General features: G+C 39.4%; 1 pseudogene; it reads right to left on the bottom strand.

Annotated features, from left to right (window-relative positions):
- Positions 1-272: 272 nt before the first annotated feature.
- On the bottom strand, positions 273-1000 carry LOC142441530 (transcription factor Spi-C pseudogene; annotated as a pseudogene).
- Positions 1001-12350: the final 11350 nt, after the last annotated feature.

Here is a 12350-nt window from a genome sequence, read left to right on the forward strand (position 1 = left end):
GTTTCCAAATGAACCCTCCTGACGCGGTCTAGAAGGATGTTGTGCATGCAGAGGAACAGAGTCTAAAGTCCCCGTTGTCTGTAGCATGTTGCTTGGGTCACCGAGGAAGGTGGTCTTGTTTCCACCCATGTTAGTAAAGGCTGGATGCTGTTTCAGCAAAGATAGCAACAGGTTAACTGATCGTCCTCTTCTCTTCAGTATTTGCCTTAAAGGAAGAATCCTAGCTGGTAGAAGCTTCTGGTGCCAGGAAGCCATTAAATATGTGGGTATGGCTAACAATCAGGGTCACTTAGCTCATGGTAGTTGGCACATGGATGATTATAGTTTGTATTCCAATTATTTAAACAGAGATATTCTTGTTCAGGTTGGACGCACGGTGAGTAGAAGACCTCTTTTCCCAAGAACGAAGAGGGAGAAAGTCTTTGGAGAATTGCCTCGCTGAACTGGATTTTGATGATTTCCCCAGTTCTTCCATAATTCCGCAATGCCCTGGCCATTTTCTAGTAAGTAATGATCTTCCGGTTGCCTTTCCTTTCCCCCAAAAGTTTTGCAAGTCTCTCTTTGTTTTTTGACACAAACTGAAAGATGCCCTTACTTCTATCTACCTATTGAATGCAAGAAGCCATCTCTGGGTTGCACAGGGATTCAAGAAGGTATTCAAACAGTCAAAGCTTTTTTAGGCCTTTTCTGGCCTTTTTCTGGAGAGCGGCAGGTGGCATTAGCTGGTTTTCAGCTATATTCCGCAGTGATGGATGGATATTTGCTTCCACACAGCAGTCTGCAACATTGTTGGTGATGGTTCTCCAGGTTCAGGCAGGTTCCTCTGCCGGCAGCACTCCAAAGCAGCTGGGGTTCCCTTGGACCTGAGTTCAGTGATTGATGAAAGCCAGGTAATTTTTGTAGTCTGGAGAGTACTGAAGGTTGCCTGTTAAATGTTGCCTCAACACATCAAAAGCATCTTCAAATGTTTGCCCAGCTTGTCTTGTTTACTACAAGTCATGTTTGATTAATAAATTGGGTGATTCTGTCATGGGAGTGCTACCTTGCATCCAAAAGGGCCAGATGCCAGGAGTTTTGGCTTTCACTGAGATCGTGCCATCGGTTTTAGATCACTTGTTGTTCCCTTATCCCTGGGCTTGTTAACACCTTCTTCTTTTTCCATGCCTCCCCCTTTCCCATGTCCCCCCAGAACCATTGGTTTTCTCCTCTGGTTTATTTATCCCATCTATCTTATCTAGATAGACATGCAGAGACAATAATAAGCACAGAAACAAGACAGGGCAAAACAAAACATAACAACAACAAAAACAATGACAAAAAAAAGAAAAGCTTATAAATAGTTCGAGGTCTCTTTGTTGACCTTTTTCAGTGGGATTGTTTTCATTTTTTTCTCCATTTTCTACCACATTGGCTTTTCATATATAGTTTGCAATATATTGAGGCATTTTCCTTCCATTCCTATCTTCTTGAATGTCTTAAACAGGAATGGGTGTTCTGTGCTGTTGAATGCTATTTTCGCATCTATCGATATTGTCACATAGTTCTTAGAATTTTTCATGTCTGTGGCAAATAATACTAATGGTCTAATGTGTTGAACCATCCCTGCATCCCTGGTGTGAATCCCACTTGATCATGGTGGATTATTTGTTTTATATACTTTTGTATTCTATTGGCCAATATTTTGTTAAGGGTTTTTGCACTGATGTTCATTAGGGATATTGGTCTATAGTTCTCAATTCTTGTGGGATCTTTGCCAGGTTTAGGTCTCAGAATTATACTAGCTTCATAGAAAGAGTTCGGGAATTTGCCATCTTTTTCTATGTTCTGGAAGAGTTTGTGTAGGATTGGTGTTAGTCCGTCCCTGAATGCTTGGTAGAATTCTCCTGTGAAGCCATCGGGTCCAGGGGATTTTTTTGGTTGCTAATCCCTTGATAACCTTTTCTATTTCTTCTATTGCTATGGATCTGTTGAGATTCTTGATGTCCATCTGGGATAGTCTAGGGGGGCATTTTTTTCTAAGTATTTGTCCCTGTCTTCCAAGTTGTTGAAGTCATTGGAGTACAATCCTTCGTAGAATTATGTAATCAATTATCCTTTTTATTTCATTAGGGTCTGTTGTAACGTCCCCTGTTTCATCCTTCATCCTTGCTCTTGAAATTTGTTCCTCCCTTTCTTTGGTTAGGTTTGCCAGCAGTCTGTCAATTCTGTTCATTCTTTCAAAGAACCAACTTTTAGCTGCATTAATTTTTTTGCATAGTTTTCTTGTTTTGCCTTTCATGAACCTCAGCCCTGATGACTTCTCCATTCAAGGTTACAGAAAAGTAGAGAAAAACTTCTGGAAAACTTGAAATTTTCAATTACCGAAGTCACCTGATTTGACGGTTTATGAGAAGAATGAAATGGGAGCATTAGCTGACTCGCCTCCATCAACAAGTTAGCATTCAGCTGCCAAAGATTGGGCCAAACAAGATGGTAACAGAGAATTAGGAGTTTTGGTTATCCTTTCCTGAGGACTTCTGAAATATCCTCAGTGACATCTTTTCCAGAGACCTTCCCCAATTGCCTCAGCTAAAACTGATTAATTCCTTCTTAACAGAACTCTTAGCACATCATTAGAACCATCAATGTTGCCCTTCTCTTGGACTACTTGTTTTATAATTATATGTCTCATTTTTTGAAGGAAGGAGTTATGGATTTTTTTATCTTTCATATGCCTTATGAGAACTTTCTGTGTGTCATCAAGTCAATTACAACTCTTAGTATGTTGATTCTATACAACAGAATAGAACTGACCCATGGCTGCCCCATCCACTGCCTTCAAGTCATTCTACCTCATATGAATCCCTATATGGATATCCATATAGAGATTCAAAATACTGTTTTAATATTCAAAATACTAATTTAGTGAATAGGCTCAATTTTTCTATAATGAGTAATTGTATGGAAATGTTTCTAACTATCCTAATGCAAAGGAACACTTGGGAAGGATTCAGATTTGTCTTACATTTTCTTTTACTGTAGTTGCCTTCTCATTTATATATAATTAGGCTAGTTATCAAAAAAAAAATCCCCAGAGTTCACAAGTATCAGAAGGAGAGAGAAGCAACAGAAACTTTCTAAAGAAATGGCAAGGAGAACTTATTTTGTAAACAAGCAGCTACCTAAGTGAGATGTCAACTAAGCCCACCTGGAAGAAGCACACCAACATTTGTGCCCTGTGGTTTGTAAAGTATATAAGCCAAAACCAAAGGAGGTTTTTGGTTTTGTCGGAGCTTACGTTGTGAGATTCTGGTTTTCAGAAGGCTATGGCTAACCGTGGAAGCCTAAAATACATGCACAAGATCTCTGCAGGAAATAAGCCTCCGGTGGTTTCCCTGTAACCATAATTGAGGGATGGGGAATAAACTGGTTAGCAAACAAGGAGTATCGGAGAGATGACCAAAGGAGATCGAAATGACAAATCTGACTTGAGCAGTTAAAAGCTTTGTCATTTGTTCTTTCATCTGGTGTCCCTTGAGCTTGATCTGACTTTCAATACATTCTGGGTTTATTATTATTATTAATTATTGGAGCTTATCTCTGAAGTATTTTGCCATTGTGGGTAACCTTCTTGAATCTGTGTTCTGTGTTTTCAATCTATGAAACCCAGGATTGATGAACCTATAGACAAATATTAGTATATGGGTTCCTGGCAGGTACAGGGCCGGGATCAAAGCTCATAGCAAGGAGTTCAAGAAGGAAAAACGGTTTTGAAACTGATTGTGGTAGCAATTGTACAATACTGTTTGATGTGATTAAACTATGAAATGGTATGATGTCTGGATTAACTCCTAATAAAATATTTTGGAATAAATATTAAATTAAATTTAAATAGATAAAATATTGAACAGTTTAAAGAAAGAAAAGAAACCCATTTTGGAATTAAAGTTCTTAATTAGCTATCTTAGGTCATATTCCCTAGGAAAGAGATTTGCATCAGAATTTTATTATTTCCCCTCGGGAAGTGTTCCCAAGAGCATGTATAAAGGAGAAAAGGATGAAGGATTGGCAGAGGAGAGGATGAACTATGCTATAGTAACAGAGTCTCAACTGACGACCCTGGGAATTGGGAGACTGGAATATTCAAGTTGTTCCACATTGTGGCAAAGGAGCTGGAACATTTTCCACATCATCCAGCCATTAGACAGTGGCCGTGTTCAAACAGGGAGCATGGCCTTAGGCAAGCTCCTTGAACACACTTCCACTGAGCCGATTTTGATTCATAGTAGTTCTATTGGCGAGCATAGGACTGTTTCGTGGGGTTTCTGAGGCTGAAAGCTATACATAAGCCAACTCTCTTGTCTTTCCTCCACAAACTGGTGAGTTCAAACAGCTGATCTTCTAGTCCAGAACATAACCACTGGGCCACCAAAGCCCCTTAAACTCCCTTAGGCTAAAAGTAATCTCAAAGAGGGCCTGACTGCAAATAGCATCCAGCCATGAAAGGATTGACTCTGTGCACGTGAATCATTGAGGTACTGTGATGTGGCATTAACCTGCATTGACCCAATATCCCTCTCAACAGTGCTTGAAAACATTAGCACGAGGGGCTGATTGAAGACAATATTAGCTGAAGAGCTTTATGCCCCAGAAAAATGATCTGTAAGACTCTCTGCCATAAATTAACAAGGAGGTTTTGAAAGGGAGCCAAAGATGGAGAAAATAAAGTATTAGATAGATAGATAGATAGATAGATAGATAGATAGATAGATAGATAGATAGATGATGGATGGATGATAGATGGATAGATGGATGGCTAGATAGTCAGATAGATAGATAGATCGATAGATAGATAGATAGATAGATAGATAGATAGATAGATAGATCCAGGAATGGGTTTGGGACTCGCACTAAATCCTAACTCCAACTTAAGAACAATTAGTTCTTCCATCATGGCCCTGCCCAATACTTGCCCTCAGGAAGAGAACACAAAAGCTATAGCAAAATGCGGTGAAGCTATTAGAAGGTGCCCACATATCAGATAAAATAGCGTCTGGGGTCTTCAAGGCTTGTCGCCAATCAAGCAGCCATCTAAGTGAGATGTCAACTAAGTCCACGTGAAAGAAGCACAGCGACGTCAGTCACCAAAGGATTATAAATCATATAATCTGAAACCAGAGAAGAAAAAGTAGCAGAGTCTAGATTGAGAGACTCGGGCTTGCAGAAGGCTGTGGATGACAGTGGGAACCCAAGATCCCTCTGAGAGCTACGCAAGAAACAGCCTCCAGTGCTTGCCCGCTCTCCATAACAGAGGGCTAGGAAGAAACTGGTCACCAAGCAGAGTGCATTGGAGAGATGACTATCAAAGATCAGAACAATAAACCTGACTTGAATGGCTACAACCTTGTCAGTGGGTCCCCTCTCTGCTGCATATTGGGCCTGATCTGGTGTTCCACTTTTGCTATATTTTTCTCTTGTTTTGTTTTTTTTCTGTTTGTTCATATTGAGGTTTATCTCAGATGTATTTGGTCATTGGGGTGGCCCTCTTGAATTGTTGCTATATGTTTTTCTGTTTTCCAGTATGTGAAACCCAGGATTGATAAGCCTACAGGGACAGCAAGTAGAATAAGGGTTTCTGGGGGGTCCAGTCAGGGGGTGGAGTGAAAGGGAGCTGGTGTCAAGGAGCTCAGGAAGGAAAAGAATGTTTGAAACTGGTTGTGGCAGCGATTGGACGATTTTTATTGATGTGATTAAACTATGGAATGAGATTATATCTATATTAGTTCCCAATAGAATGGTTTTGGGGGAAAAAACTGGTTTGGAAATCTAATGCAATGCATTTGACTAGTTCATACTTTTCAAAAAACTGTCATACTCTTCTCTCTCTTAATGGAGCTTGTCTCCAACTGTGAATGCTCTTGAACGAGCAGTGGGTTGAGGAGCCCTGGTGGTACTTCGAGTCCAGAGTTCGAAACCACTACCCGACCCTAGGGCCACCGTGAAACAGAATCAACTCGATGGCAGTGAGTGAGAGCTTCCGATGAGAGAACTGCTGCTCTGACACCTTAGTGGCTTTTAAACAAAAACAGAAAGGAAAATACAGGCTCAGTGAGCAGCCTAACGCTTAACCCATAGCACTACCAGGAAAGATGGCAGAAATTAAGCTGTTCTGAAGCTGGCTCTCCCATTTCTTATGAGAATATGCTTAAAGGGTTGTGGGGGGTGACTTCAAGATTGCCCCAGACCTTAAACCTCTTTGTTTAATCCAGTGTAACACTGAGAATCCTTTCCTTTCAACGAAATTTTTAGTTCATGCGAAAGCAATGGTTTCTCACATGATTAACAAATAGCAAGTATTAGCACATGCCCAGCCTGTTTGAACAACCCAGAGAGAAAAAGGGAGAGACAGATATTTTTAAGTAATATAACTGCTAAAAGCAATTAAAGGACAATTTTCCTTGGCCCTAAAGTCACTGGTTCTCAGGTTGTAGAGGAAAAACTGACAGAATCTGAAACTTAGTTGATTGCGATCAAAAGATTCTGGAGATAGTTCACAAACTGTTAGAAAACGGTTAGGGTTGCTTCCTGTCGATTCTCCTAAATCAATATCCCAGGAAAAATGAAATTGTTCTTTGCATTATCAATAAAAGAAATGTCACAGAATTCTTGAACTTGAAGCACTTTGTGAAAACTCTTTTCGCTGCTTCCTTTTCAGATACCAAGAGAGTGTGAAACGCTGTCAAATGCTTGTTGACATATCTTTTTAAACCTACTATCACTGTAAATAAAATATTTAGATAGATAGTACAGGAGGAAAGTAGAAAATAAAATTTCCTCTCATGCACTCTTCCTGTTGAGGTAGAAATTGAGGTGGTTTTTCTTTTGTTTTTCCACAGCCAATTTCAAATTGCCAGTACAGCAGAAACCTTTCATTACCATACAAGGTCACCTCAGATGTGCCAAGATTTTACTGTCCAGTTACATGAAATGATGACTTTCTAGAGCACCTGCGCTCATTTTGATTCATTTACAGCTCAAGCCGATGAAGTTTTGATCTCATAATTATGACCCTTAGAGGAATGCTTGGTTACTTAGGCCTTTTCTACAAGCGAAGCCTGCTCTCTGACCTTGGCCATCTTTTCGAGCACGTGTACCGACCGGTAGGAGAGGAATAACGCAGTGTGCAGTACAGATTATCAAGAGAAACCCATTCGTCTTTATTGGGAAAATATTTGAAAGCACACATCCTGCTAATGCAAGGACACTCTGAATGACAGAATTATAGACCAGTAGGCTGAGATGGAAGATCAGCAGTTCCAATCCGCCAGCTGCTCTGAAGGAGAACAATGAGGCTACTTCCTATTTCTATAAAAATTTCCAGCCTCAAAACCCCTATATAGCATTGCTATGAGTGCCAACATAATGGTAGCGATTTTGAAGTGGAGGCTGAGACAGAATCTTAGAGATCACCAAGTAGGGTCCTTCAGTACAAAGATTAGAATCAGGAAAGTTATATGACTTTTTCAAAGTAAAAGCATAATAAAGGTTGAAATAAAACTTCTGATCATCTGAGAGTCATGTTCTTTAACTTTCCACCTTATTGGGCAATATTATATTCAAAGAACAGCAATCCAGCAACAACAACAAATACACACACACACACGCGAACTTTCCTACTGAGAAAGGGAGAGGCACGAGAGTGATTCAAATTTCCATTCTCTCTTAAGAGACTGCATTCTTGATGTACCATGAATTTTACTGTACAGTTCCATCACTTCCACTTTCTTTTCTATGTCTTAAAGGAGCTGAGAAAACTCTCCTTCGTACTCCCAAAAGTTTCCCCTCTTCTCTCCCCTTCCACCTCTATGATCTCAGAAGCTTTTATTATTTAAATCAAGTTGGTCCCTTGACATGTGTCTTGTTTTGGATTTGTTCGTTATCTGGATTATTCACAAGGAACAATCGTTTGACCACTAACCCAACAGACAGAAGTCCTACATCACCGAAAAGAAGGGAACAGGAAGGGCATTGAAGCTATTTCCACACGTAAGTCAAGAAGAACGGCTCTAAGATCATAGAAACTGTTATCAGACAAATGTATCAAAATGTGAACCTATTGTTTCTAGACATAGTTTTCCATGTAAGGTTACCTCCTTTCTAAACATGGTATTCCCTTCCCTGAAGGATTCTTCCATCTTTGATTTACGCTCTGTCAAAATGGCAGTTTGGGAATCCTTACCGGACTCGAATTCTGTTCCTTTTCAATGTTCTCTAAGCGACTAAGACAAGCATATTACTAAGGGAATGTCCTACAGCTATGCGCTGATTGCATAGACATTTGTGAGCACATTCGTCTGGAATAAACCCAGACATGTAAGAATTGGGATCCCATTAGTGATACATTTTATTTAACCTTGTATATATTTCCAACAAATGTCAGCAATATCTAGTGGAGGGAAAAATGTCTCCTTCACAAAATGTGCTGGGGCAAGTAGACATCACATGTCAAAGAATGAAGTTAAAAATTAATTCCAAATACATCATAGACCTAAATGTAGGAGTCCAGACCATAAAAGAACAGGAAGAACACTTAGACATGAACCTTCATGATCTGAATTCATCAGGAAACTCTTGGCTGTAACACTTAAAGTATTAAGTTATGAAAGAAGAAAGAGATGAGATTTAAGCAAAATTTTAAGCTTTTAGACATTACCCTAAGAGTAAAACCATGAAATGGGAGGAACATATTTACAAATATCTTTAAGAAGGAATCTACTTATAAGCTACATAAGGAACTCTTACAACTAATAGTGAAAGAACAAAATATATAAAGTAACGTAATAGTTCCATTTAGTGGTCAAACAGATGGTCGATAGGCACATGAAAAGATGTTCAACATTATTAATCATTAGGAAAGTGTAATTCAAAACTATAGTAAGATAATACTTATCTATTAAGACCACTGAAATTAAAATTAAAAAGTAAGTACCAAATGTTAGCAAGGATGTGAAGAAATTGAAATCCTCGCATGGTTACGATGAAATTGTATTATGAAATGGTCCGGCCACTGTGGGAAACAGTTTGTCAGCTCCTTGAAAGGTTAAGCATAAGCGTTACCATCTGGCCCAACAATTTCACTGTGGGCATATAGCCAAGAGAATTCAAAACATGTGTTTACCCAAAACACCTATGCACATATATTCCTAGTAACATTACCCATAAGAGTCAATGAGTAGAGATAACTTAAATGTCTACTAACTGATGAATGGGTAAGTAAAATGGAAGATACCCATACAGTGGAAAATCACCAAGCAATGGCAATTCATGACGTACTAATGCATGCCCATATGGGTGAACCTTGAAAACATTATGCTAAGTGAAAGAATCCGTCTCCATAAAAACCACTGACGTATGATTCTGTTTACATGAAATGCCCAGATTGAGCCCATCCAAGGAGCAGCTAGATGAGTGGCTGCCGTGATCTGTGGAGAACAGGGAATGCGGGGTGGCTGCTAATGGTGCAAGGCTTCTTTAGGGGGTGATGAAAGTGTGTTGAAATTAAATAGTGGTTAATAGTTACAGAACTCTTAAATTTGCTCCAAACCATTTCATTTTACACCTTAAAAGGGGGAAGGCTAGCTAGTGTGAATTACATCATGACATTAAAGATGATACTTAAAAAAAAGAAAACTGTTTATGCTAGTGCATCTGTCCCTACTATGCCAGTGAGCATAATCATTTTTATTAATATTACTGCTCTTCTGCGCGTAGTTCTTCCAGGACTTATGATGCTAACAAATAAGCCCATCACTGTACCGTGCGAACTGACCGTGTAAAGAATTTAGCACAAGCATGACTCGTCAGGGCTGCCATTTCCATGCAAATACAGGACCTCGTGTTCCTGGCGCTGTTCTGCATACACTAATTACCCAGCAATTTATATTTAATTCAGCACGAAAGCTTTGAACCCATACTTAGGATAGCAATATTTCTAAAACCTGTGAGATACTTCCCTACCATGTAAAAAAGATTGCGATGTGCATAATGGCAATGTTGGGTGGTAATTGGGCATCACTAGGAACCACCATCTGTTCCATGGGAGAAAGAGGAGACTTTCCACCCTTGTAAAGAGTTACTGTCTCATAAAGCCACAAGGGCAGTTCTGCCCTATCCTACAGGGTCACTGTGACTCAGGACCCACTCGATAGCAGTTTGGGTTATTATTTTCAAAATGTAAGTTCCGTGAGGCCAACGTGCATGTGTGCTTCCTTCTGCTTTGTATCCTTAGCATCTTATCTGGTGTCCGGCTTATAGCAGGTGCTTGAGAATATTCGCTGAAGGACTGTACCACTGGTCAACACCACTCCTTAGTAACCTTGGAGATCAGAAGAATACTGCTCCTTTTCAAAATGAGCACAGACTAAGTGTACCCCTTTTTAGTTCCTGGATTTACTTTTCATACTTTTTCTAACCCTCAAGACTTCAGCAATTTCTTTCTGTCGTAATTTCCGTTCCTATAGAAGGGAAGAACAATTATGATTTCCCCAGTTCTGCCCCCTCTGAGCCCATACTTTCTATACTGGCCCTTTCTCGGCTTTCTAGGTAAAAATATATCTAATCATCAAGGACATGTGACGGGCTTCAAAAATTTCCCAATATACCTTGGCAACGATGTAAACATTTTCCTTTTAGATCAACTGAGATCATATTGGAATTTTCCAAAATGAACCTTGACCAAAACAAAAGGACTAGACTTGAAAGAGTAACACAGAGGGGCAGTGGAAGACATAAAAGTCCATTGATTCATATAACAAAGGGCTCTCTTCTGAAGCTTATGTCCATACAGGTCCAGCGCAGCAAGCATCCGTTCAGAGCAGTGGTCCCCTGGCTCCTAGAATCACTCTGAAATTTCCTCAATTGTCTCGGTATTTGCATGAACGCAAAATCCAAACTCAAGAGATACTGACTTCTTTTCCAAGTTATCTGCAGATTAGCAGTACTTCCAGAAAAAAGCAAGATGGCTAACATCTTGGATTTCTGCCTCAAAATCTCCCCCTCCATCGAGTCTATTACAACTCAGAGGGCCCTTAGGAGAGGGACTGTAACTGCTTCTAGGTGTTTCTGAGACTGTCACTCTTCCTTGGAGTGGAAACTCCCCTCTTTCTGCTCGTATTTCTGACTAGTACAAACTAAATTAGACAAAACTAGAAGGTTTCTGTTATCAGTTCGTGTTACCATCCTTGCTCCAATCAAAAGTGGTCAGCATCACAAAATACAAACCTAGCTCCCACAGAAAAGAAACTTGAAAACATCTCTCTGAGGTGAGAATGGCATGTTGTAAGGTCATGAATTGGTGTGAAGAATTTACCACCTGGTGAGAAAAATATGTCCTAGTCTATCAAGTTACATAACATCTAGATTTTTTTAATAAGTCTGTCCTATTAAGCATGAGTGGTTATCTCAAGTAGAAAGCAAACATTTTGAGAATGATGATGGCAACAAATGTGCTTGACACAATGGATGGATGGATGGATTGTGATAAGAGTTGTATAAGTCTCCAATAGAATAATTTTTTTAAAAAAGAAAAGAATGAGTGGTTATTTTTGGTTTGTTTTAACTTTGACTACGCAAACACTTAATCCCTCAGATCAGTTAAATTACCACTGCAATTAGGAGTCTTTAAAAATATGATATACACACATATCTGTACTTAGTTCTTTCTCCAAACACAATGGGTTCCCCCAAATTACAAAATAGCCTCTAATTAGGGAGGGGGTGTCTATGCTATCAAGTTATACTGCATTTCAATGTTTCAAGTAGATTGTTTCACAGGGTATGTTCAAGTAGAAGTGGTTAAAAACAGGAAGTTTGACAAGTCAACTTGAAACCAGTGAAAATACAGAAGGTCATGAGGGAAATTCAGAAAAGCCAAAAATTGTTCACAGATGTGACAGTGATGGAGTAGCTCCTCAGTGTTCCTACAGGAACCTGCTGGTGATGAAAGATGATTGTAATATTCTTTCAAACCAGTAGTAAATCAACAGAAAGCAATGCTAGGTAATGCAATTAGCAGTGCATGCTAATGTAAGTCTTTTCCATTATATTTTTTTAATTCAGTAAAATGTTCAGACAATTGTTAGCAAAATCCTGGAATCATTACTGTCCGAATCCATGATGCTAGCAGAATTATTTGGAAAGCAATCATGCAAATCTCAAGGAAGACTACCAGAATTCAAAGAAAGGTATAATCTAAAACCCTAAGTAGAAATTGCTTGAAATTTCTGCCAAAGTCAACTTCAGATCCCCCTTAGAAAGTAACAGACCAGGGCAGTGGTTCTCAACCTTCCTAATGCCATGACCCTTTAATACAG

This window comes from Tenrec ecaudatus, chromosome 2 (genome assembly GCF_050624435.1).
Source record: "Tenrec ecaudatus isolate mTenEca1 chromosome 2, mTenEca1.hap1, whole genome shotgun sequence".
Lineage (NCBI taxonomy): Eukaryota > Metazoa > Chordata > Mammalia > Afrosoricida > Tenrecidae > Tenrec > Tenrec ecaudatus.